Source organism: Pipistrellus hanaki (assembly GCF_964339955.1).
Source record: "Pipistrellus hanaki genome assembly, chromosome: 2".
Lineage (NCBI taxonomy): Eukaryota > Metazoa > Chordata > Mammalia > Chiroptera > Vespertilionidae > Pipistrellus > Pipistrellus hanaki.
Window position 1 is genome coordinate 131989780 of NC_140504.1, and position 27655 is coordinate 132017434.

General features: G+C 37.3%; 1 protein-coding gene across 1 annotated transcript in view; it reads right to left on the reverse strand.

Annotated features, from left to right (window-relative positions):
* The window catches only part of DCDC2 (doublecortin domain containing 2), a 165799-nt gene that overhangs the window by 120649 nt on the left and 17495 nt on the right, over positions 1–27655 (reverse strand). The window lies entirely within an intron of this gene.

Below are 27655 nucleotides of genomic sequence, written 5' to 3' on the forward strand. Positions count from 1 at the left end.
TCTGGCCACACATCTGTCTTGTCACCTCTCCTCACTTCACCTACTTCCTGAATCTAGACCCCATGCAACTTGACCTCATACTATTCTCTTCAGACTAACTCTGTCACTTTTTCTCAAATTTGCTTCTTCCTTATTCATCAGCTGCCATTGAGCCAATGCCCTCAATTCCTGAACTCCTTGCATCTGGATGGGTCTGGTAATCTTTCCATCCCTGTTGCTTCTAGAATCTAGGCTGCTATTAGCAAGAACCACATGGCTCCCTGGTAGCTTCTCACCAAGCGTTTGCATCAGCCAGACTCATCCTCCTCCCAAGTCCATTACTTCTTACATTTCCAACAGTGGATAATCCAAATACCTACCTCTCATCTTAAACCCTAAAATCCCACCCCAAATACTCAGCAGATCATTTCTTTCCAACTGATCATTCTCAGCAGATTAAACTTTAAGAAAAGAAGCCAAAAGGCCTGCAGCCTTTTACCCTCTGTATCCTGTCCATCCCACCTCATCTGCATCTTCACTGCTTTTCACCCTTCTGCCTGTCTCATAAGAAGGATCTTCATCCCTTTACAAAGCTCACCCCCACTGGAATGTGTCCCCTTATGGCTCTATTTCTCCCATTAATTATCTAGGCTCCTCCACTGCCACATGGGATCTTCAATTTCTCCCTTAGCCCTATCAAGCACTACCCCATCCTCATATATCCTCCTCCTCCACATTCCCACTTCCTCCTGCCCACATCCTATCTCAGATATTCTGTTATCCAGTTTCCATCTCTACCACTGAAAGATAATGCCCAGCTCTTAGGCATTGCCTATAAGAACCCCATGGCCAACCATTGCTTGCTCAGTTTCCTCGCCTCCTACCAATACTTCTTCCATGCAGACCCCTGGTAGTACATTTTACATAAACTAGCCTACTCCCCTCCATTCCCCAAGCATGCCAGGCATCCACCTCTGTGCCTTTGTGTATTGTGCCCCTCTGCATACAATGCCCTCCTCATTTCTCCATTCGCTGGGCCTATCTCATTAATCATGGGTCTTCCTCTATTCATTCTTCCTTTGCTTTCTGTCTCAAACTGCTACTGGGGGCTTTCACTCCCCAATTTGAAAAGAAACTTATAAGCAAAGGAAACTGATAAATAAAAACAGCTAACAGTTATTGCACTAGATTTAATGGAAAGCACTGTGCTAAATTTACATGCATTATATATTAGTTAATCATCAAAGCCATATCCCGAAGTACAATAACTATTGCCCCATTTTACAAGGGAACAAACTAGAGCATAATTAATTTGTTTAAAATATTGCATATAATAAGGAGCCGAGTACTTAGTAAGCACATATATAGGAATTCTAACTATTGGTTATATACTTTACTAGTTATTTTAGAGATCAAATATTAACCCTAAATAATTTATAGTACTTTCTCCTTTTTCAAAATATATTTTTTTGAGAGGGACAAAATGCATGAATTTTCCTGCCTCTCACTAGTGACCAAAAAAAGATTTGCAGTGCCTGCTAGTTGTATAATAAATGTTCGTTAAAATTTAATTAAAAGATACACTGATCTAAGGCACATGAATCAATGAAACAAAATAGAGCTATAAAATAAACCCACACATATATGGTCAGTTTATTTACAATGAAGAAGACTTAAATATGAGACCTAAAACCATAAGTCCTGAAATAAAACATAGGGAATGAGCTCCTTAGCAAGAGATAACAAGTGTTGGTCAAAATGTGGAGGAAAGTATACCCTTGTGCACTGTTGGTAAAAATGCAAATTGGTTCAGACAATATGGAGGTTCCTCAAAAAATTAAAAATAGAACTACCAAATGATCCAGCAATCCCACTTCTGGATATTTATTTAAAGGTAATGGAAATAGGATATTTGAAGAGATATTGGCACCCCCATGTTCATTGCAGCATTATTCACAGTAGTCAAGACACAGAAACAATTTAAGTGTCTGGATAAAGAATATGAGCACACACACACACACACACACACACACAGTGGAATATTATTCAGCTGTGAGAAAGAAGAAACAACTCCTGCCACTTGTGACAACACAGATAGAGCTTGAAGGCATTATGCTAACTGAAATAAACCAGACAAAGAAAGAAGGAAAAAAAACTGCATGCTATCACTTATATGTAGAATCTTAAAAAAAAAAAAAAAAAAAAGTCAAACTCATAGAAAAGGAGAGTAGAAAAGTGGTTGCCAGGGAGGATGAGGAAATGGGAAGAATAACCAGATATGAATGTTCAGCTAGAAGATGAATAAGGTCATAAGGTCTAAGGATTCAATGTACAACATGGAAGAAAAAAAGATATTCCAATACAGAATAGAACATTTTTAATTCAATCAAAATAATTTTACATTTTAAACCCAGAGATTCTTGGACCTATACTAACATTTACAGTGAGGTTGACTTTTTTTAAAAAAAAAAAAATATTTTATTGATTTTTTTACAGAAAGGAAGAGAGTGGGATAGAGAGTTAGAAATTAGAAATATCGATGAGAGAGAATCATCGATCGGCTGCCTCGTGCACACCCCCTACTGGGGATGTGCCCGCAACTAAGGTACATGCCCTTGACCGGAATCGAACCTGGGACCTTTCAGTCTGCAGTCCGACGCTCTATCCACCGAGCCAAACCGTTTCGGCTGATGTTGACTTTTTTAAAAAAGATATTTAATAGGAAAGGCAGGTACCTAAACAAAATTCAAATAGTAAAATGGGGCAAAGGGAGAAAAGCAAATGCCCTCCCACCACCATGTTGCAACCAGAATCAGAATGTTAGTCTACACATAAGCATATTATCTCATCCTTACTAATAAAAGGCTAAATAGTCATCTCGCCCTCACGCGTAACGCCCTCATGCCATCACCAGATGGCTGCACACACAGTGGAGACATGCTTCCAGTGGCCCCGTGTGTACGTCGTGGAGGCGGGACCCCTGGCTTCAGCCTGCCTCTTTGGGGCAATCCATCAAGGAGCCCTGGATGGGTGGGTGGGGCCTACCTCTTTGGGCGATAAACTGTGGGGCTCCCGTATTTTGAGAGGGCACGGGCCAGGCTGGGGGACACCCCCACACCCCAGAGTGCACAAATCTCATGCAATGGGCCTCTAGTGAACATATAATTTTTAAACACAGGTAATATCCTGCTATATCCCTTCTTCTGCTCCTTCCTTTTTCACGTAGCAATGTACCACGGAGACTGTTCCATAGTGGTACTAGAGAAAGGGTTGCTTCATTCTTTATAGCAGCTGTGTATATCCCACTCTGAAGACATGCCATGGCTTATTTAATCTGTCCCTTAATAATGGTTTCCAAACTTTTGCAGATTTTGTTTCCAAACTTTTGCTATTGCAATTAGTGCCATGATATGTTTCCTTGAAGATACTCATTTGCATAAATATGTAAGTACTAGAGGCCCAGGGCATGAATTCATGCACAGGTGGGGTTCCTTGCCTGGCCTGTGATCAGGGCCTATGGGGGAGGGGGGGGGAGGCTGGCTGGGGGAAGGGCCAGGAGAGGTTGGCCGGCCAGGCCCCCACATCAGGGCCAATCAGGGGAAAGGAGAATGAGAGCTTGGCAGCTTTGGGGTGGGGACTGAGGGAGGTTGGCTGGCTGCTTCCCCAGCATCATTGAGGCCAATCTGGGGAGCCAGCTGTGGGGAAGAACTGCAGGAGGTTGGCCAGTTTGGGGGAAAGACCTCGGGAGGTTGGCCAACCAGGGAAAGGGACCATGGGAAGTTGGCTGGCTGGCCTAAGGGAGGGACCAGGAGATCTTGGCCTGTTGTGGGAGGTTGGCTGTGGGAGTGCACTGACTGCTAGGGGGAAGCTCCTGTGTTGAGTGTCTGCCCCCTGGTGGTCAGTGCGCATCATAGCGACCGGTCAACCAGTTGTTTGGTCATTTAGTGGTTCGGTTGCTTAGGCTTTTAAATATACAGATGTCTGTAGAATAGACTATTAAAATTGAGAACTTGCTAAAGAAATAAGCTTTTCTGTTGTTGTTAAATGGGATTTATTGAAAGCTTAGTCTTTTTTTTTCTTTTTTTTTCTTTTTTTAATATATTGATATTTTATTGATTTTTTACAGAGAGGAAGAGAGAGGAATAGAGAGTTAGAAACATCAATGAGAGAGAATCGTCGATCAGCTGCCTCTTGCACACCCTCTACTGGGATGTGCCCGCAACTAAGGTATATGCCCTTGACCGGAATCGAACCTGGGACCTTTCAGACCGCAGGCCGACGCTCTATCCACTGAGCCAAACCAGTTTCGGCTGAAAGCTTAGTGTGATCAATCTCAAGTCCCTTGATTTATTTAGTTCATACTATAGCATAGACAATACATCCATTTATAAGGCTTGCTGTAATATGGCCAGGTGTGGTTTACAATGTCTTTAGGTAACTACAAATCCCTCTCTCATCAATCAGATTGCTTACTCGTAAGGTCAGCATGTTTAACTGCATGTAACTTTTACCAGTGTGAAGGACAGGCCTTTCTGACTCTGCTTGTGTTAACAGTGTCTTCCTCTTGAAATCCACTTTTTAAATATAGCTACGCTGCCTCCCTGCTCACTTGACGTAAAGCTGTTACCACATCTCTGGTTCTCTGTTGCCTTTTGCTGCTTATTAATTTTTTCCATAACACCATCATCTGACACATGGTATATTTTATTTATTTGTTTTCAATTTTTCTGGTCCCTATTGTTACTTTTTAGTTACTCTCAATATTAACTACTAATGTACTGAGTACACACTTCATACTCAGTTGTTAATTTCTCAAAAGTCTTGCTTACCAACCTTAATTGTTCAATACCTTACTGGATTATTGAATCCAAGATGAAGATGAATAAGTTGTATAAACAAATAACTTAAAAACTTTTGAGTTGGCTAAAATATGTTACTCCTTTTTAGAGCATATGTATTTATAACATACAGAATTTCATAAATAAACATGATTTTAAAAATAATTATATAACTTTATCCTAAGTCTATAAGTTGTTACTTGAATTAAAGCAACGCATCTGCTTGGACAATTTTTTTTATTCATTTATAAGACAAATATTTCCCAAATGTTCATGATTGACCAGCTGAACTGAAGCTTAATCTTAAATATATATTTCTTTGAGTCATTATAGTAAAAATAATGGAAATAGTATGTTTTCAGAAATACTAATAAAATAATCGTAAGAAATAATCCAAGTAATATATCTGAATTTAAAAAAAAAAAAAATGCAACACCACTATATGAAATAACTGAAACTTTTTGGAAATTTTTTCCTTTAAAAAGAATTTTTCTACTGACATCTTAAATAATAAATAATAAAAATTTTAAGTTAAATCTACTGCATAGAAGGAGTTTTCCAGAGTCCTTATCAGGTCACTTGGTGCTAATCTAGAAATTTCAAGGGGTTATATAAAGGGAAACATATTAAATGAGAATGTTTTTAAATTTGTAAATTTTATTAGTAATCCATATACTTTCCCTAATCCTTTGAAAATAAATAGCATTTAAAATATGAGAATAATGTTAAGTGTCAACACATCTAGATACAGAGGATAGATGCATAGGGATGGACTAGGAGGTACTCCCACTCAGACCCGTAGGTCCCAGGAATGGTATTAGTTGTAAAATTTGTGACCATGAAAATATATCAAGACAAAACTCAGACTTTGGGTCCAGCAGAGCTAATACTCCTATTTGGTTGTGTCCATTGGTGAGGGAATCCCCACCAACCAAAAGTAGGATATGCTTATAACTGACTTATGCCTTTAGTCTGCACTGGGCCAAAATTATCTTAGAAAACCCATTTTATTTGGATATTGAAAAGTAGGCAAACCTGGTGAACCAGAGAGAGGGGTCATTCTTTGAGTATAATGATAGATAGATGGATAGATAAATAGATAGGTAGATGATAGATAGATGAGATAGATAGATTAGATTAGATTAGATTAGATTAGATTAGATAGAGATAGATAGATAGATAGATAGATAGATAGATAGATAGATAGATAGATGATATATAGAGATAGATAGATAGATAGATAGATAGATAGATAGATAGATATAACTGACTTATGCCTTTAGTCTGCACTGGGCCAAAATTATCTTAGAAAACCCATTTTATTTGGATATTGAAAAGTAGGCAAACCTGGTAAACCAGAGAGAGGGGTCATTCTTTGAGTATAATGATAGATAGATGGATAGATAAATAGATAGGTAGATGATAGATAGATAGATAGATAGATAGATAGATAGATAGATATAGATAGAGATAGACCACATATTTGTCTAAGATGCTTCTTGGAAGTCACAGGTGGCAAAAGTGACTTAACCATATTCACTTGGCTGGAATGAGGTAAGCATGCTCTAGCGCAGACCTTTGGTAACAAATCTCAAGTGCTTTCCAATATATCAGTCTGTCTCTGGTATCTTAGACTGCATTTATGTCACAAATGGTCATTCCTAAAACAAAAATAAAAACCCACCAATGCTTCTTGTGAAACTGATTAGTCTAAGTATGTAATTTACCTTAAATTCACAAATTCCACATGATAACATAGCAGGACATCACAGTGACTGTGTAAAATTCAAGTTAAAATCTTCATGACTCAAAAATATGAATCTACTTGTTATATATTAAAAAAATCAACAAAACTAAAAGTGTTGCTGTGGAAATATATATATTTGAAATAAGAGCAGAATCTACAAACTGAGTAACTAGTTCCAAATTCCAGGACTAATTGCCAATTCAATACCTCCTATCTTATTTTCTTGCTCTGTAAAAATAGGGATAATCCTACTAAATTAGCCCAAAGGGATGCTCCATGAACTAATTAATGAAGTGGCAATACAACCCCCTGAGGCTGTTAGGCTGCATGCTTCAAAGAATCCATCTGCCTCAAATCTCAGCACTCGCCATTTCCAGAAACCCTGTCAAGAAAACTCAGTCTAAGGACCTGCAGAAATGACGTTATTAAACAAACACCATCACAAAAGCCTAATGACCACTGACTTCTTGTAAAAGCTCATCATACAATTTGAAAACTCAAATCTGAATCATATAGAAAAACTCAATTTTAAAGAACATATCAGGACTTTGTGACTGTCTATAAGACAGACTTAAATATTTTTTAAAATATATTTTATTAATTTTTTACAGAAAGGAAGAGAGAGGGATAGAGAGTCAGAAACATCGATGAGAGAGACATCGATCAGCTGCCTCTTGCACAGCCCCCACTGGGGATGTGCCCGCAACCAAGGTACATGCCCTTGACGGGAATCAAACCTGAGACCTTTCAGTCCGCAGGCCGACACTCTATCCACTGAGCCAAACTGGTCTCGGCAAGACAGATTTAAATATTAAGGAAAAAGTTAAATAGTAAAGTTATATATTTGCAAAATATAGGCCAACCTACACAAAAACACTTTGTCTTTTATTCTGTGGATTTAAGAAAAAGTGAATTCTCAAAATGGTAACCTTGAGGAAATTTTTGTTACTGATTGAAAAAGACAGCACATAGCATAGAAAAGAACAAAGTCCTTCACAAAATATGTAATCATTTTCTACCACTTTTTTATAAATGAAAAGGGATAACAATTTTTAAAAGACAACAGAGTAAGAAAATAACTTACCCTAGAGGTAATATATCTGCTAAATACAAACTATCGTTTATTCTAAAGAGCTTCCTTAAATAACCACCCATGTTTTTTCAACATTACTATTTTTTATATGGAAGAAAGATCAGCTAAAATGCCTGATGCATGGTGATGGTCTGACCCACCAGGTTGAGCATGTCCTGTGTTGATAGTATGTATCATAACTAACAATTAGAAAGTGCATTTATCAGAGGATAGTTGATGCCAGGAACATCTTTTAGACTTCATGAAATGAAACCATTTATGATGAAGATACCCCAGATGCATGGACTACAAGAGAAACTCAAAAAACGAAAAGTTACATAGCAAGAAGTGAGGACAGTAACCAAAGTTTTCCAAAGGAAAGTTGATTCACCTTCTTCTTGGATTTCTACTGATAGTGTTACATCAAATCTTTAATAATTAAAAGTTTTGCCTTATCCTAATCTGCAGTTTAACACAGATCTTCTGAGACAGAAAAAATACATAATTTAATTATCATTATCTGTCATTTTTTCATATCTCAAGAAATAAATTCTGACAATTGATACAAAATTTAATAAATAAAATGCATCTGCTGGGCTTATGTCATTTTCATCATTAAATACGTTAGTGCTTTTCTTTCCATTTTCAAGTAAACTAAGAGACAGTTCCACTTTTGGAGGTAGAAGGTTGTAGAAGACTACTGTTCCCAACATGACAACAGAAACTGAGAGATAAGCTAGAAACCATAAATTTTAAAAGTGCATCAAAGAGCTTGAGATGCAAAGAAGTCTGAATGAACTAAATTCCAGAAAGGGACGAACCACTCCAAGTGAGAGGAAACCTACAGCTGCTTTCATACCCAGGGGCACAGCAGGCAGAGAAACATACCTTCCCATAAATGGCCAGCCAGTGTGTGAACTGGCATAACAGAGAAACCCAAGAGCAGGTCTACACTGCCCACCAATTCTCCCCCATGAGGTTGTCTCTAAGTGCACATAAGTGCATCAAAGCTAAGAGCAGGGTAAAAGAGCAGGGGGGTGGGGGAAGCCCCATGGTGTGGAAAGCTGGGAGTGGAACTAGGAGGGAATGAGGGAGAGAGGCAGGGAAGAAGGGAAGAAGAGATGAAGGAGAGAGAAGGATGTAAATAGCTAAGAGCTAACAGTTGAAATAAAAGTAGTGATATCTCTCTAGAATTTCACCAGTATTAAACCCAAAGCCCTGCTGGAGAGGGGGAAAGGCCTGATTCACCCACTAAATGTTTGAAACCACTGGTGAAGTAAAACTAAAGCTACAATTCATTCTACACCCAGCTCAACAATGGCTTACACTGAGATTAGTCCCTCACACTCGCAGCTCAACAGAAAAAGTGGTATACTTTTTTCCTGTGGGTAAACACAACCTACTTTAAATTTCTACAGATTTTATACAAAATTGTATACAGAATACCAGTATACAATGAAACTATAAAGCATGTAAGTAAAGAAGACAATATAACCCGTTATTAAGAGGAAAAAGTACAGTCAAACTCACAAATGATTGTGATGTTGAAATGAGCAAATTAAGATTTTTAAATAGTTATTATAAATATGTTACAGAAATCAATAAAAAGGATAGACAAATAGATGAAAGATGGAAAACTTTTTAAAAAATATTTTTATTTCAGAAAAGAAGAGGAAGAAAGAGATAGAAATATCAATGATGAGAGAGAACCATTGATCAGCTAACTCCTGCACGCCCCCTAATGGGGATTGAGCCCACAATCTTTGCATGTGCCCTTGACCAGAATCAAACCTGGAACCCTTAAATCTGAAGGCCAACACTCTATCCACTGAGCAAAACTGGCTAGGGCAAAAGATGAGAAATTTTAGCCTAGTACTGGAAACTATAAACATACAAATGAATATTCTAGAACTAGAAAACAGTATATTTGAAATGAAGAATTCATTAGATGGGCTTAATAGCAGATTATACATAATAGAAGAAAGGATGAGTCAACTCTAAGACAAAGATTATCTAAGGTAAAGTACAAGAAAGTAAAAACATAGTCAGTGCATCAGATGATTGATGATTTAGCATGTATAATTGAAGTCAGGGAAAGGGGAGAGAGAGAATGAGCCAAAAGAAGTATTTACAGAGTAAATGGCCAAAAGTTTTCCAAAATTGATGAAAGGTGTCAATTAACAGATCAAAAAATTTCAGTAAGCCCCAATCAGGACAAATACAAAAAGAATCACAGTTAAACTGAAATCACAGAAAATGTGCATATTTAAGTCAGAGGAACCAACAATAAGAATTATGACTGGCTTCTCTAAGAAACAGTGTAAGCCAAAACACAATATAAGGATATCTTTACTAGTAAAGTGCTGAAAGAAAAAAAAATGTTAACATGGAATTTTATATCCAGAGCAAATATCTTTCCAAATGGGAGGTAAAATAAACATTTTCTTTCCAGAGAATTTTGTTAGCAGGCCCACACTACCAAAAATACGTAAAGCTCACTCTTCATGCTGATGGGAAGTAATATCAAATGAATGTCTGGATCTGCATAAAAGAATGAAAGACATTTGAAGAAAATGTAAAATCTTAAAGACTATTTTAAAGCAAATAGAATAGTAATGACTCATGATATTTGTAACATGTAAAAGCAAAATATTTCACAATAATGCAAAGGTACAAATGAAGATAAATGAAATTATACTGTAATCAACTTCTTTGTCTTCATAAACTGGTAAAATATTTGAAAGCAAACTAAAATAAGTTAAGAACACACACTGTAAACTCTAGAGTAGTCACTAAATAAATCACGAAGAAGCATAGTTAAAAAGCCAATTAAAAGATAAAATGAATTAATTTTTCAAACATTTCATGAATCTAAAGAAGGCAGCAAAAAAGGGAACAACAACAATAAAAACAAACAAATGTCACTGCAACAACACGAACAACAATAATATGGCAGACTCAAAACAAATCATGCCAGTTAATTTGGTATATGTAAATAAATAAAAACTTCAATTATAGAGATGGTCAGACTGTATAAATAAACAATACCCAAGTATATACTGTTTATAAAAGATACATCTTAATATAATGACATGAGTAGATTGAAACTAAAAGGATGAAAAATATGCCATGCAAATATTAATCAAGGAAATCCAGATTTTCTGATGAATGCAAAATTATAAGAGATACATAATGCCCATTTGTTCTATTAATTTTCATAACAGATTCATATTAAAGGGGTTTCAATTAAACAGGTATATAAAGTTGGATATTTCCTACAAAATATATTCTATATAATATCTGGCATACTAAAATATCTTTTTCTAGTATTATACTGTTTTAAACTAAGGAAAATTAATTTCCAAAAATACCATTAATCTGAAATATTATAGCTCCCAAATGTTTTGGACATATGATCTATGATATGGAAGAAAGCACAAATAAGGAATGTTAACTAGAAACTCCATCATAGCTCGGCAAATGTCTGAATTCCATCATTCTGTGACCATTCTCAGTTTCCTATATTAAGATCTGCTTTTCTGCACAAGCCTACATGTCAGTACTTTACCCAGGGTTCCATCTCTTTGCAACTTAAACATACTCTCTCCCTGGTCAAATTTATCTAAATCCAATGTTATTTATTATCAACATCATTTTGCTAATAATGACCAAATCTCTATATCTGTAGTCAGCTCTTTCTCCTGATTACCATCAAATATCTATCTTTAGTCCAGATCTTTCATCTAACACTAAACCTGTATAACGAACTAGATAATGTCTATTACTTTTACAACTGTTAAAAGACAGTTAAGCCCAGCTGGCATGGCTCAGTGGTTGAGTGTTGACCTATGAACTTGGAGGTCAAGGTTTGATTCCCGGTCAGGGCACATGTCTGGGTTGTAGACTCCATCCCCAGTGTAGGATGGGGCATGCAAGAGGCAGCCAATCAATGATTCTCTTTCATCACTGATATTTCTATCTCTTTCTCCCTCTGAAATCAATACAAATATATATTTTTTAAAGGACAGTTAAGACAAAGATTTGTAAAATTTGTTATATCTAAGCACTCATCAATTCATCAGTCTCTATAAAACAAGAATTATTTTGCATTATTAAAATTTGCATAAATATGCAATCGTTAAGGCACTTGAAAAAATCTAACGCAAGACACATCATTACTCCTACATCCACACAATAATGAAGTCCAATAGCTTCTCCCTCCTCAAAATTGCTTCATCTGTCTCCTCTATACACCCCATGGCCCAGGGTCAAGGTCCTTAAAAATCCTGCCATAACCTACATCCAGCATGCTCTAACCTGTATTTCTTTCCTCTTTCATCTACCTACTTCTGAATTAGCCTTCCTGAAGTACAGATGCAAACAGGTGACCTCCCTGTATTAACAACTTTGAAGGCTGCCACTGACTTCATATAAAGTTAACATGTCTTAGAGCTGAATATTTGAGATCATATTTGAGTTGGGGCCATCCTACAACACTCGGACCTCATTTCTCAAAATTCTTCACTCAGCTGGATATAACTCTTTCCTCAGAAATTCCATACCATTAGTCTGAATATCTCATGCAACATTTCTCATAGGTATAACATATTCCCTTATAGCACATGTGTCAAACACAAGGCCCGCGGGCCAAATCCAGCCCGCCAGGCCTTGCAATGTGGCCCGCACCGCGCTGTCATCACTGCACTCCGCTGTCAGTTGATGACATTGTCAGTTTATGACTGTTCAGTAAACCATTCGGCCCGCGATTTAGGCTGGATTTTAGATTTTGGCCCCTTCTCTGATTGAGTTCGACACCCCTACCTTATAGTATCAATATTTATGTGGACCACCTCTCTTTTTTGTTATTTTAGTAAAGAGCTCCATCTATAACTCAAAGATCTATTTGTGGTGCTTTAGACATAGAATTCACTCAGTAAATATTTTAATTAAACAAAATCAGAATCAATTAACATATATCATGCCCAGAACTGTATCATATCGGGTCTAGTAATAATTAATGTCGTTTTTTAACATTCGTTTAAAATCTTGCTTGGGGTTGACTTGTATTGACATAACCTTCAAACACGTGGTATCTACAGAACGTGTGAAGTGCAATTAACAAGTTTTGCTTGAAAAAGTTTGTGTTTGGTTTGGTTTTTGTTGCAAAACTAGGGCTAAGAAGATGGCGGATGAAGAGCATATTCGGCACTGCATGCTTTACGAGTTCCAATTAGGAAGAAAAGCAAGTGAGGCTGCAAAAAACATCTGTAGTGCTCTTGGTCAAGATGCAGTTAGCGCCAGAAAATGCCAGCGTTGGTTTGAGAAATTTTGCGAGGGAAATTTTTTGTTAGATGACAAGAGTGGTCGAGGCCGTATGTCCAATTTTGATCAAGAAGCTCTTCAAGCTCTTTTGGTGCAAAATCTTCAAATTACCCAACAAGAGCTTGCAACAACTTTAAATTGTTCACAAAAAACAATTTCCAATCAATTGCGTGCACTTGGCAAAGTCCAAAAGTTTGGAAAATGGGTTCCTCATGAGTTGACCGACGACAACCGTAATCAAAGAGTCACAATTTGCAGTTCGCTCCTCTCTCGTCAAAACCGTTTGCCGTTTTTAGAGCAAATTGTTACCGGAGATGAAAAATGGGTGCTGTATGTTAATTTGAAAAGGCGGCCTCAATGGTGGGACAAAAATGAGGCTCCGCAGCCCACGCCAAAACCTGACTTGCATGCGAAAAAAGTGATGTTGTGTGTTTGGTGGAATTTTAAAGGAATTCTTCATTATGAACTTTTACCATCTAACCAAACCATTACAAGTGCAGTGTATAGTGCCCAATTGGAAAGGTTAGCCCAAGCTTCCCGCGCTGATTAATCGGAAGGGCGTAATTCTTCACCACGATAATGCACGACCGCATACTGCAAGAATCACTGCTGAAAAACTGCGCCAGTTGGAATGCGAAGTTCTCCCTCAACCTGCATATTCTCCTGATATTGCCCCTTCCGATTACCATTTGTTTCATTCTTTGCAAAACTTTCTTCTTGGAAAAAAATTTAATAATGAAGAATGCCTCAAAAATGCATTGACCGAATTTTTTGCATCAAAATCATAAGAATTTTACAACAGAGGGATTAAAATGCTTCCTGAGCATTGGGCACAAGTAGTAGAAAACAACAGCAACTATATTGTTGATTAAATTTTGTTGTATTGTTTAAATAAATTCAATTTAAAAAAGTATTAGAAAACGACATTAATTATTACTAGACCTAATATATTTTCCAAATGTTACCTTGACTTTCATAATACATTTATAAATGCTATTTTCAAATAAGTTTACACTGAAAAATACATTAAAATTTATAAAATGTTTTCATTTATAGTGACATTTGTTTATCAAAATAACATTATGAGGTTAGTATTATTCCAGCTATTTAGGTAGGAAAAGTTGAGCCTCTTTACCCCTCAAGGGCACACAATGAACAAAGAAGCAGGCACAAGAAGCCACTCCCGATTCCCGGTCCAGGGCTCATTCCTGCTGTTAATGTTGCTCGAGACAGAAACTGGCCACTAGAAGAAGACGTAGACACATATTTACACCCATTTAATTAATAAGACATTTCTTGAATTACACATCAATGAAAATATGCAAACATTTATATATTGGCATATCTAGACGGCCCTCTTATTCAGTGATCTCAGTGTCTTTTCAAGACTACTCAAGTTTCTCTTTCCTTGGCTAATACCTGTCAAATAGGCTTTACATGATTATACCAGCATAATTTATGGAACTCCAATTTAATTAAAATTGAAATCATTTAAACCCCCCCCCCCCCAAAAAAAAAAAAAAAAACCTCCTAGAAATTCCAGAAAGGCAAGTGGCAAAATCTGTACAGCCACTTAAATATTATGGAGAGAATATTTTCATCAACAATGTTATATAATAATAAATATCCCAATCACTCAAACTTCAGTGAGAACCTAGTTATAAAAGATGTCTCTAATTACAATGAACAGAACATTCCCAGAAGGGTCCAATTAGTTTCTCTGAGCTGATGAAACTGCTCTTCTGTACCTGGGTCCCCTGCAGATCCCCATGTTTGTTCTACCCCGTCCAGGGCCTGATTCCCTGAGGAAGGGTGAGGATTCACCTGTTCAGTGAGGATTTTCATCTCTTATTCAGAGGGTTATTTTTCTCCCAATAAAGGATACATTAGCATCAGTCAGCAGATTTGTCTTTTGAACTGTTCTCTAAATTAAAACAGGAAACAATTCAAAACAAATGTTGAATATGGGTTCATCAATTGTAACAAATGTACCACTCTGGCAGAGGATGAGGATGATGGAAGAGGCTGTTCATGTAGGGGCACATGGGAATCGGTACCTTCCTCTCAATTTTGCTGTGAGCCTAAAACTGCTTTGAAAAATAACATCCACCAAAGAATGTGACCCCCCCCTCCAAAATTAGATGCCCATGATAAGTAATATCCTTCTTGGAAATTCTTAAGTAGAAGCATATATTTAAATAAAATGTCCATAATGTTAAATCTTCTCTTTAAAAAATTGACAATCTATTTTCATCAATTTTGAACCATCAAATCAATTTTCCAGTGTACTTCATTTTTTTTTTAAAAAAACTATTGGCATTCTGGTTTAATTTTCTCTTAATTGTACTTTGTGGGCTGCTTTTTAAAAATCAGTTAATCCTAAACTTAACTTTATTTACAATGGCTACTTTATCTTATAGAAAACTGAACAGGACTTGAGTCATTTTTAAGGCATTCATAAGTTAAGCCTACATGAGCTTCCGTAATGCTATGCTAAGAGAACAATATGACCCCCATTAAGTTAAAAAATAACCCATTAACCCAGGAGAATTCTTCGGAGAAATTACAGGAACTACCACTAACCAAGCATTAAAAAAAATAAGTTTTTTAATGGTCACTCTTCTTTTGTATTCCTTCTTAACTCACTAGAAGTTACTTTTCACCATTGTCATTCGTTGTTTGTTTGGTTTTCCCAAACAGGATTTGGGTTACCAAACCAACCTAGGCAATGGAATGTAAAATTTCCACTAAAAATGCAGAGCCACTAGAAGTGTCTACATAACAACGCAAGATGAAAGTTAGCAATGTTGAGTATGCAGGGGCAGTCCATGTGGGTGGAATGCAGCTTCCACCTGCATTTAAATAAGTCACTTGGTCCCCAGGACTCCCGCTGAAGAATGTGCCAACTGTACACGATCTACATTCAGTCCTTCATAAATTCCAAGAACACTATTAACCCAGCAACTGATAGCAAGGGAAATGCCACTAACATGTTTAGCAACTATTAGTTTTTCACCCACATTGCACTGGCTCTGTGCCCCATGCTGAGGACTCAATACTGAGGAGGGCAGACAGGGGACTCCACTCTTACCGAGCTTATGTGTGGGGTGCAATGTAGGTGTGAGAGACAGTAAAGTAATGAATAAATGGCATAGCTTTATTCAGGGGCACTGGACTGGGAGGCAGCTTCAAACCCTAGGAGCTCAGCTCCTCACTGAGTTACCTGAAGCAAGTCACTTCACCAACCTGTGTAGTCTTGTCTACTAAGCTATAGGATGAGGGGACTGCACTTTGAGCATCTCTAAATTCCCTTCAAGTTTTCATATTCTCCAAAAATATTAAAGTGTTATTAAAATACAACCTTACAATAAAAATAAATGAAAAGGTTTTAAAATTAAACTGAAAATTATGACCTTGTTAATTCTAAGTGTCAAAGACTTACTAAAAGCAATTGTGATCTCTATGATTTGGAACAGAACATCATTATTTACACCAAACAGAATCTGATATACGTCTCTTCTCATAACTTATAGTAAAATTGACTAGGCTAACTAGGTTTCTGATAAAAATCATTTACAAACTTCAGTTTCAGCTGCTGACTAGAAACCACATAAACAACCATACGCTTCCCAAGGCAAATATGACCGTCATTAAATTGGAACTAACAAGAGTCAATCTTTCAAAGTCCTGAAGACCAGAAAGGCTCCCTAACGTGGCTGTAATACTTCATGCGGTTTACAGAAAACCCATGAGACCACTGACGCCATTGTTCTAACTGGTTTAAAGGTAGTTCCCTATATCATTATCTTAACCAAAACTATCTGATGTTCTAGTGATGCATGCTTGAGACCTTTTAAAAATATTTTGTTTTTCTTAGACTAGTGCTACATCCTAAATTTTAAAATTTAATCATATTTCCCTCTCAGATTAATCTAGCATCAAAAGTTCATGTTCTCCTTTCCCATCTTTATTTAATTACTATACTTCTCTAAAAGAAATATTGAAATACACTTTGTCTCCCAAGAATACTCTTTAAGGTTTTCAGGCTATAAAATTATACATATCTACTTATTATTTTTTTCACATGCCCTGCCCCATAAATCGTCCCAGATAATGTGTGTTTCTGTAGCTTCTTAGTAAGCACTTTCGAATGAAGGAACCTCCCAAGAATCAAATCACCCACATCAACCACCTACCATTATTGCCATAGTTGAGGACACACGAAGCACCAATGCCAAGAAGAAAGAAACCTGTCCATGGGAGACACTCTTCTTCCAAAGGAAGAGGCAACTACTAAGAGGCACCCCACATTCAGAAATCTGAAGCTGTCTGCAGTACAATTATCTGAACATCTTATAGTTTATCTACTGTCAGCATTGAGTGTCCATTCATTCAATGACGTCTATCATTTATCAGTAACCTACTCTGTGCCAGGCACTGGGGCAAGTGTTGAGTTCTCATCCTATATAATAAAAGGCTAATATGCAAATAGACCAAATGGCAGAACAACTGGAGCAACCAAACAACCGGTCACTATGACACATGCTGACCATCAGCAGGCGTGCACAGAACATGGTGGCTGTCAGCCATAGAGGGATGGTGGAGCAGGTGAGCAAGGGCACCAAACCAAGGTGGGGTGGCAGTCACTGTCATTGGGGCGAGCCTCTGATGTTTACTTAAAATTCTTTGCTCCCACACACCACAATCCCACCTGGCACTCACACCCACTGCCAGCACCACCCTGCTCACACCCGCAACAGGAGCCAAAGCTGCCGCTTGCACCTGATGCTGGTGATTAGTAAGTCATGAAAAACAGGGGAACAGTAACACAAGTAGAAACTAAGGCAACATGACAACTAAATGCAATGTGAGAACCAAGATTGGATCCAGGATTTTAAAAAAAAATAAAAATAGCCAAAACCAGTTTGGCTCATTGGATCCAGCATTAACCTATGGACTGAAGGGTCACATATTCACATGTACCTTGGTTTCGGGCACATCCCCAGTAGGGGGCGTGTAAGAGGCAGCTGATCAATGACTATCATTAATGTTTCTAACTATCTCTCTCTCTCCCTTCCTCTCTGTAAAAAATCAATAAAATATATATATTTTTTAAAAATACATTCATGGGCAAAATTCTACTAAATTTTGTAAATTAAGTGATTGCATCAATTTTAATTTCCTGTTTTCAATAACTAATCTATGGTTATATATGATGTCAAGAGAGAAAGCTGGGTGAAGTAGGTATATAAGGAATTCTCAAATAGTACAAAGACTACTACTATTTGGCACTTTTGTCTCAATTATTTCAAAATAAAGTCAAACAAATGTAATGTTTATCATAAATTAAACATTTGAAACATAGGAGGCCTCCCTTGTCCTGTTTTCACCTCCCTCACCCTGTTTTCTCCCAATAATCAGCCACAACCAACTCTCCATTTATATAATAATATAATGTAATATAATGTAATATAATATAAAATATAATAATATATAATAATATAATTTTAAAAATACCTCCTGAGACACACAACAATAGTTTTTATTTGTAACTAGAATAAATTTATACACTCTGATTGCATTTGACTTCGGGTTTAGTTTCAAAGAAACTTGACCCTATATTGCTTTATGAATCCAAGAGACATGTTGAAAAGCACAACAATAACGGATAAGCTAAATTTGACACTAAATGACTTCTTGAGCCACTCTAACAGAGAAAACACAGTTATCTCCAGCAGATCAGTCAAGGGTTTTGTTACTAATATGCAAAAGGTGGGAGGTCTTTTTTTCACATAACAGGCTTACCAGCTCAGAACAATAAGGAACAATGGTTCATTGTTAACCAGTGAACCCTTGCTTAACTGGGAAAATATTTGCATTCTCTTAGGGTACAAGTAGGTCAAAAGACCCTCATTTCCACATCAAAATTGCACCATTCAGGAGGTCAAAGCCTGTGATGTATTGTAGATAAGATTCAGTAAAGGATTTCCTTAATTAAAAGCATAAGAAAACCTCAAAAAAGCAACAGTTTAAGACTAGCAATGGCATCTGGACCCTCCTTATGTAATTAGTCCACTGTGAGCTTATCTCCAGCCTGCCCCCAATGAAATACATTCACCTGAGAACAGAAAATGAAGGAGAGGCAACTCTTTTAAGGAAAGCCACATGAAGAAATTAAATTTGCATTTGGCCCATTAAGACCTGAAAAAAAAAAACAAAAAAAAAAAACCCCACAAGTTTGATACTGTGTGTCTTACTTGGAATTATTAGCAAGAACATCAAAGTTTATTTCCTCTTTTGTCCCATCCTTTTCATAATTTGCTTCCTTTTCTATCTGGGGTGTTTAAATGAGTATAGTACATTAAAGAGCCTTGGCATTTTGGGATTTAAAATATTTCCAAAAATCACACAAGAAAGAGAAGAAAGGATTTCACATCAAATGTAATTAAGTAAGGCCAAGTTCATTTTACTCCCAATCTGCCTGTTGCAAGGTTAGGCTTGGAATCAGGAGGTCTCTGAAGTGAACCTTGATTCTTGGAATAATCCCAAACCAGAATCTCCAGAGCCACCAGGTCCAAACTCAAATACTCCACATCTAGGAGTGAGGGAGCAAGATGTGCATTTCTTCACACTCTGCCCTTTTTCCACCTCAAATTTGCAGGCCACCATCTTTAATTACTCTGTGAAAAAAATTGCATTGCAATAAATAATAAAGTCTTCCTGGTGATAAGAGAATCAGCATGGAAGGTAGGTTATGATGTCCAGAGGAGAAACTTGAAAAGTCTTAAAACCTCAAGCAACTCTCTCTCCACCTTGGAAGGATAACTTACACCTGGGCTCCTATTTGCAAAGGCAGTTGGGCTTTTTGCCATCGACTCTGTGAGACAGATGTCCCTCATATTGTAACCTAATGTGTACATGAAATATTGTAGCAATCATACTTGGGTAAAAACTGCTGTTTGAATTTTAAACCTGCTAAGGCAATTTTCCTGTGCCTGGGACCATAACCTTTGAAGATTAACCACTGAATTCTGCTTCTGCAAGATAGGGCCACATTCCAATGTCCAGCAGGATGTGACTGGGAACGACCCTGCGGGCTGACCCCAGTTTTTAGAATATAGTCTTTAGGATTTAGAATTTAGAACAAAGGAAAATTCCTGTGGTTTGAACTGTTGCAGAGTTCCCGAGTGGTGGGATGGTGCAGGGGGTGAGTTTGAAGAGACTTGCTTTGTTCATTGACCGATGGGCTTAGGGAGGATGAATTCAAATTCTAAGCAAGGTTACAGGCAGAACTTCCTTTTTTTATTAAAGAGCCAGCCCCATGTGCACTTAATAGTTATCTTGATGCTGGCCTTGAAAACAATACAGTTCTATCCAATTGAAAAAGTGCATCTGGCATGATATTGAGATTATGGGCATATCTGGTCTCTGGCCTACAAGGTCAGACAGCTAAGTTTATCTTCATCATTCTTTTTTTTTTTTTTAATATGTTTTATTAATTTTTTACAGAGAGGAAGGGAGAGAGATAGAGAGCCAGAAACATCGATGAGAGAGAAACATCAACCAGCTGCCTCTTGCACACCCCCTACCGGGGATGTGCCTGAAACCAAGGTATTATACATGCCCTTGACCGGAATCAAACCTGGGACCTTTCAGTCCGCAGACCGACGCTCTACCACTGAGCCAAACCGGTTTCGGCTATCTTCATCATTCTTTAAACGGACTAAAGCAAACTAGAAAGCAACATTTTTATCTAGGAAGAACAGCAGAAAATTCCAAACAGCAGTTTGTTGCAAAATAGGGGTTTTCCTTTTCAGAACCTTTAAAAAGAACTACCTGTCCTTGGTGGTCCTTGGGAATCACAAAGTCTGGGCATAACACCCTGAAGCAGTGCAGTTGTGTGGAGTCCGACTGCCTGTGGTGCTCTTGCGACTGTCCTGGCCATATATTTCAATAAATCTTCGCCTGCTTTTTTAATAAATCATCACCCTCCAGTGGTCTTATTTTGAACCCAGGATGCGACCTCACAACAGTACACACACACACACACACACACACACACACTCACTCACATGGCCTTACAGGTAGCCTAGCACAGACTTTTATTCAGAATTCACAGTTTTACTTAGATTAACCTGCAAACCCACTTAGATCACCCTAAATGTTATAAGGTTGACATAACCACATCCTGTAATTTGCTAAGAGTTTAACAAAAGGGCTGAGACTGGATTAAACTTTCTTCCATACCTATGCCATTCCTGACATTGACAATGGCCACATCTGTCTTCTCAGGGAGGGGCCAGGTTGATTTGCAGACCCAGGGGCTCAAAATTCCTGGGACTGGCCAAGAGGCCCAAAGGACCCTCTAATAATCTCCTCATGAACTTTTCCATTACGCCCTCCCTATAATACTAAAATCTCTCCCCAGGGTGAAGATTTACCACCATTTTTGAACATACAATGTATGTACAGGCATGTTTTAGAATGCAAGTGAACAGGAACGTCCCCACCTAGACATGTGATGACAAAGCTCACCTTGATGTTTATGCATGATTTCCCTGAATAAAAATGGATCTGATGTTTTGTTTGGGGACAAACCACTTTGAGGAAATGACCCTTCTGCCACATCCCTTTATCCCCCCTCCCCACCCCCCTCAATGTATCCTTGTCTGCTGGCATACAATAAAGTACATTCCTTCTCATAAAATCTTAAAGTTGTCTTTTTAGCTGGAAACTACTGAGTAATAGTTCAGTATGGTAACAATATCCTGAGGACACCACCAGGGAGTACTAGCACCCTCATCTCCACAGGTTGCTACACAAATAATAAATGAAAAATTTTAGTTATATTAGCACCATGTCCTAGACCAGAAGTTTTCCACAAATGTGTTCCACAAAATGTTCTGTAATTCCAAGGTACGTTTAGCTGTCAGAGTGGATTTTTATTGTTTTGAAAAATAAATTACCAGCAGAAACCGGTTTGGCTCAGTGGATAGAGCTGTAGTCTGCGGACTGAAAGGTCCCAGGTTCGATTCCGGTCAATGGCATGTACCTTGGCTGCAGGCACATCCCCAGTAGGGGGTGTGCAAGAGGCAGCTGATTGATGTTTCTCTCTCATCGATGTTTCTAACTCTCTATCCCTCTCTCTTCCTCTCTGTAAAAAATCAATAAAATATATTTATTTAAAAATAAATAATAAATAAATAAATAAATAACTAGAGAAAATCCAAAATGTTTCTCTTCCTCCATCTCTCTCATCTTTGTCATTATACTCACATTGCAGCCTAGAGCAGGGTTTATTTCTTAGCATAATAGATAGCAAGGTCTGTTTATACTAAACAAATGCATACCTATAAGTGTGAGTTGAAGCACATTTATTTTACCATCTCTCTGACTTTTAATAAAATTAAAAAGACTTAAAACTGTTTTTTAGTCTCATACTCTCCTTATTCTTATTACCATAATATTTAACTGGCCATTTTTTCAGGCCTCCCTTATCCTGCTGAATCCCAGAACAAAAACTATTATAATGTGTAATTATTGCCATCATATATGGGCATATAAAATTTGATCAGTTTCAAATAATATTCCAAAACAGGAAGGAAGGAAGGAAGGAAGGAAGGAAGGAAGGAAGGAAGGAAGGAAGGAAGGGACTTCTGTTCTGCTCAACTGAGGTAATTGAAGAAGCATATGTATTTATGCATAATTTGTAATTTTGTTTGCCAGCACACTTACACAAAACTTATAATGCTCCCTGTTGATGGAGAAGAGAAAAGATATGGATAGTCAAAGTACTAGATACTCCAAACATCATTCAAAATTAAAAATCATTAAATCAGCTTTTTTCATTTTGCCAATATATTCACAATCTCGAATCAAGCAAACCTAAAATGATTCTTCAATTGTACAGCATATAAACCAACAAAGGGCATCCTCTCGTAGCTCCTAGGACAGTAAATAAAAAATACAAATTTTAAAGATCTCTATAAATAATCCTTAAAATTGAAATTTTCATAAATATTATTAAGAGCCAACTGACATATTTTAGTTATAAAGGAATAGAAAAGAAACCAAGTTTATCTAGCAGAAGAAAAAATATCCCACCATCATTCATATCAATAGAAACTAAGAATAGAAAAAAAATAAGAATGTCTGAAGAACCTTCACTTACATCCTCATTTAACCCATGCCATACAGTGTTCTGCTAATAGTATTTGTTGACTGCTGACTCCCCAGAGATGTGGTTTCCTATGTGTATCAAGGGATTCATTTTATAATATCATCACCCCTCCAGTGTAACCCGGGGCCTGGCACATTGCAAGCAACCACAGCAAACATCTATAGAGTCCTCTCTATGACCATAAATAGGGGACTCCTGGACTCTGAGAGCTGACAATTAACTGGACAGTGTGTGCTTGATGAGTTAAATAGAATTACAAGAAAACCTCAGTTAAGACAGGTATTGTCATAACCAATTCACAGTCAAGGAAACTGAGTCCATAAAGCAACACAATCCACCATTTTGTATTAATGTCTATGGTGACCTTCTTTGTTAAACTGCTTACTTCAAAGTAATCTCTTAAAATATCTTAAGGGTCTTTAGGAACTGGCAGTATTTGATATGTCTGAATTTCATGTATATAATTAGTTTTCACTGTAGCAATTCACTTTTAATCAATCTATTAACATTATAAACTAATGATGAAGATATAGGATGTTACTAATAAAAAATATTTTTTAAATAAAAACAATTTAAAAAGACTAATCAATGTGCTGATTAGTCTTTCCTCTTGCATTTATTAGTCCCTGCTTAACATATATTTTGCTTCATTTACACTTTAATGTCCAGCATTTGTTACTCCCCAGTAGATGGTTAACATGGCAAGCACAATGAAATGAGATCTAGATTAATGTTCTTCCATTTTCAAGGAAAATGGTTCTAGTTTCACTACTTTCAGAAGCATACAGTCCCTGAAAAATGAACAAGAAGATCCGTGTGTCACAGCTGTCTATAAATGTTATTTGTTCAAGAACCAAAAGAAGAATACTTTCTCCAAGAGCATACATCTCCTCCATATATACAGAAACTCGATAAGCTCTTCTGCTCAGGTAACAAAGTAATGCTTTATCTCCCGTCTGTTGGCAATGACTTGTCAACAATTGAAGACTTCAAAGTGGATTCTCCTGTGTAGATTTACCTTTAGGGGCTCTTGGATCTCCAGATAATAAAGAGTTTAGATTTCTGTAAAATATCCCAAAAGGGGTATATTTTAGCATATATTTTGAACTGGCTGTGCTTTGGACACCTGACTATGCCTGCAATGCTTATGAATTCAACTAACAAAGGCCACAACTTACATAAATATCTTTGGGCAGAGGGAGAATAGTTGAGAATCACTACATTGGTGACTTGTTAAAGCACAAGTGCATTTCTGTCTTCCCTGAACTATTTTCTATTCCATCAGCATTGCATTTATAATGAGAAATAAATAAATAAATAAACAAAACATGAGTACAATGGGGAAAGAAGCTTGTTTGTGCTCAAGTTCCATTTAACTACAGTACTTACATAATATGAGATACTAAACAATAAAAAGCATATTTCTTTATGAAAGCCAGTCTCTTTCACTTTCTTAGATATGAAGAAGGGGAAAAACAGCTACTTAAACCTTTAAACATAAAAGAATGATACTTCGTGCAGTGTTTCTTCCCACTGAAATCTTCTTCCATGGCACATTCCCAGGGACTGTGTAATTATTTTCTTTAAAGTTCCACTAAACACGCTTCACAATTACTGTGCCCTAATTAGCAATAACCATAAACTAGAAGCCAATTTTGTTTGCAAGGGCTATCTAGTCAATTCCTGGCTGATCCCTCCTGGTATTACTTTCATTATGAGCACTCAGATGAATAACTGGATGGCTTGTTGTTGCAATTAGGTTTCTAGGTTACCAACTACCAAACAACCCTGAGCTGAAAGTAACTTCCAGACATACTGTTCCGAAGACTCTAAAGCCTGCCATAGGCATCAAGAGATAAACTGCAATCTTCACACCCATGGGGAGCAGAATAATAAATCACAGGACAGGGTCACCCTGTGTAAACAGTATTGGCTGGGCAACCTTGCACTAAAAAGTCATTCTGTCTGGCTTTGAAAGAGGAGGAATTTGGCCTCCTAACCTATCTGAAAACGTGGCCTTTTAAAATGGACCACCACGAACACTTAGGAATTTTTATCATGTAAGTTTACGTTGCTAATGTGGAAAGCAGGCTACCTCTGGATTCTATGTTAGTCCATCTCTTTCATGATTACTGTGGGCAGAGGGGATCCCACAGCTCAAAAGGGATGAAGAGGATCTGGAAGGAAAGAGTGGAGAGCCACAGCCACTGTGGGGCAGGGAAGTTGGATCCATAAGGAATAAGGTTTTAAAAGAACGCTATTCATTCTGAATTAGAGAAGGAGGGGCTGTGGTTTAATATGTCTGTTTCCAACCTGTGATAAAACTTGCCGTAGCACAGAGGTGCCCAGTTGTGTTCCCAAAAGGCTTAAATTGCAGGTTTAGAAACTAGGAATTTTCATTATTAAAGTGAGTTACAATGAAAACCACTGGACCATTTTCTTTACCCTGCAAATACAGTATTTGGGCAGAAAAGAAATTCTGAAATAAAAGGCAAAAATTGGATGCCCATTCTTTGTGCTTTCCAGTTTGATAAACATACATAAATCAGCTTGCCTTCTTGTGTCCCCAGCTCTTTCTTTTACTCAAACAACTACTGTGATCTCACCCACTCTATAAAATCTTTCCTATATAACTAAAGACTGGAAGAGAATTCTCTCCGGTGATAAGTAATTCCCACAGCTTTTCTTTACACACAACCTTACAATATGCATCACACCACTGCTTCTACACAATGTTACTAAATCAATCAAGTCTTAGTCCAGTGTTTTAACTGGCCTTATACTTTTATCTGCACTTCCTACCTGTATTACATTACAAGTTCTTAAATAACTGCCACTCTCTTCTTGATAAGCAACCTAGCAAAACCGTAAGGACTTTGGGACATCACAAGAAAGAAGCAGACATGCCCTCATACGGTGCAAATGACTTGACATAAACAGCATTATTTTATAATTCCATGTGAAGTTTTTATTAATTTAGTAACAAGGAATAAAGTTTTACAGGCATTTGCTTCTGAAAAAGAAAATATACTTCACATCAATAAAAAAAAATCCTTATGTGGTTTAAAGAACAAATGAAATTGACACATTCTTATTTGCAATCAACTATTCAACCCCACAAAGATATATTCAGCTGTCACCAGTGCTACAAAGCAGAAAGGCTCAAGGCCTACCAAGGGGAGTGTGATCCAGTTAGAAAGATCCAGGAGAGGGGTTCCCTGAGGAAATGACACTTGAGCTGGATTAAGTATGAGCTAATGAGAAAAAGGGAGGAATGGGGGGAAATATTCCAAAGTCAGAGAAAAGAAATGCACAAAGACCTTGAGGTAAAAGGTATGCTTATACACTATGAACAGAAGGAAGGCTGGGAGTCATGGAAAATCACTTTCATTGCATTTTATTCTTCCAGGTAGTCCAAAATTCAATCCAGGTTCATGGGAAGGAAAAATAGACTCTTCCTCTTGATAGGGAATGTCATATGAAAATGGAGCAAAAGGAAGGATTAGAAGAATGGATCTTGAAGAATATAAAGACCCAAGAACACATAGGACAGTATCTTTCAAATTTATTTGTGACTATATTTATATTATATTTATACTAAAGGCCTGATGCATGAAATTTGTGCAAGGGCTTTGGCCCTGATCCCGCCTGCTGCAGCCGGCTGTGGCCAGGGGGCCTCTGCCGCCTCTGCCTCGGCACCCTACCCACTGCAGCTTTGCCTAGAAATAAGGACATCCAGGAGGATGTCCAGTTGAATTAGCATGTTACACTTTTATTATAGATTTATCACAACAAAATTGATTTTTCAGTGTACTAAAGGGTCATGGCTTGAGGTTTGATAAACACTGATGTAAAGTCTTACAGGTTAAGGTATTTATCTCTACAGAAATCACTGAAGAATTTTAATTTTTGTTTCCACAAATACAAAACAGTATGCAGAAGAGGCAAATGGAGAACAGGTGGGAGACTGTTGAGGTGAATCAGGTATATAATAATAGCTTGAATTATGATGGTAGTAGAGGTAGAGGTGGAAAGAAATGGATGAATTTCAGATACTCGGGTGTTATACCTGATGGGAGTAATTAATTACACACTGAAGATGAAGGAGGTTTTTTACTCTCAAAACTGGATGAACAGCAGTAACCTTCAGTGGAAGAGACACAGGACAGAAACCAAGCATGGAGCAGCTCTTGCAAACAAAACTGCCTTCTTGCTTATGGTTACTGCTCATTGGGGAAGTCTGAACCATGTTTAGTGGAATTTTAAAAAAAATAATTCCACAGTCCCTGGTAATCTATTTACTTACAACTTTACTTGAGACTAACATTGGATGAGATATCATTCTTTTATTACCATGGGTGTAATTACTAGAGATTCTGGACATGACATACTCTCTTGAGCCACTAAGAAAAGCCCTAAATTTTTGCTTAGCTAGTTGACTAAAACTGGGACTTAGTGATGACCCTCATGAAACAAAGTCAGAGCAATTTGGCAAATTATGGTCCATATGCCAATTT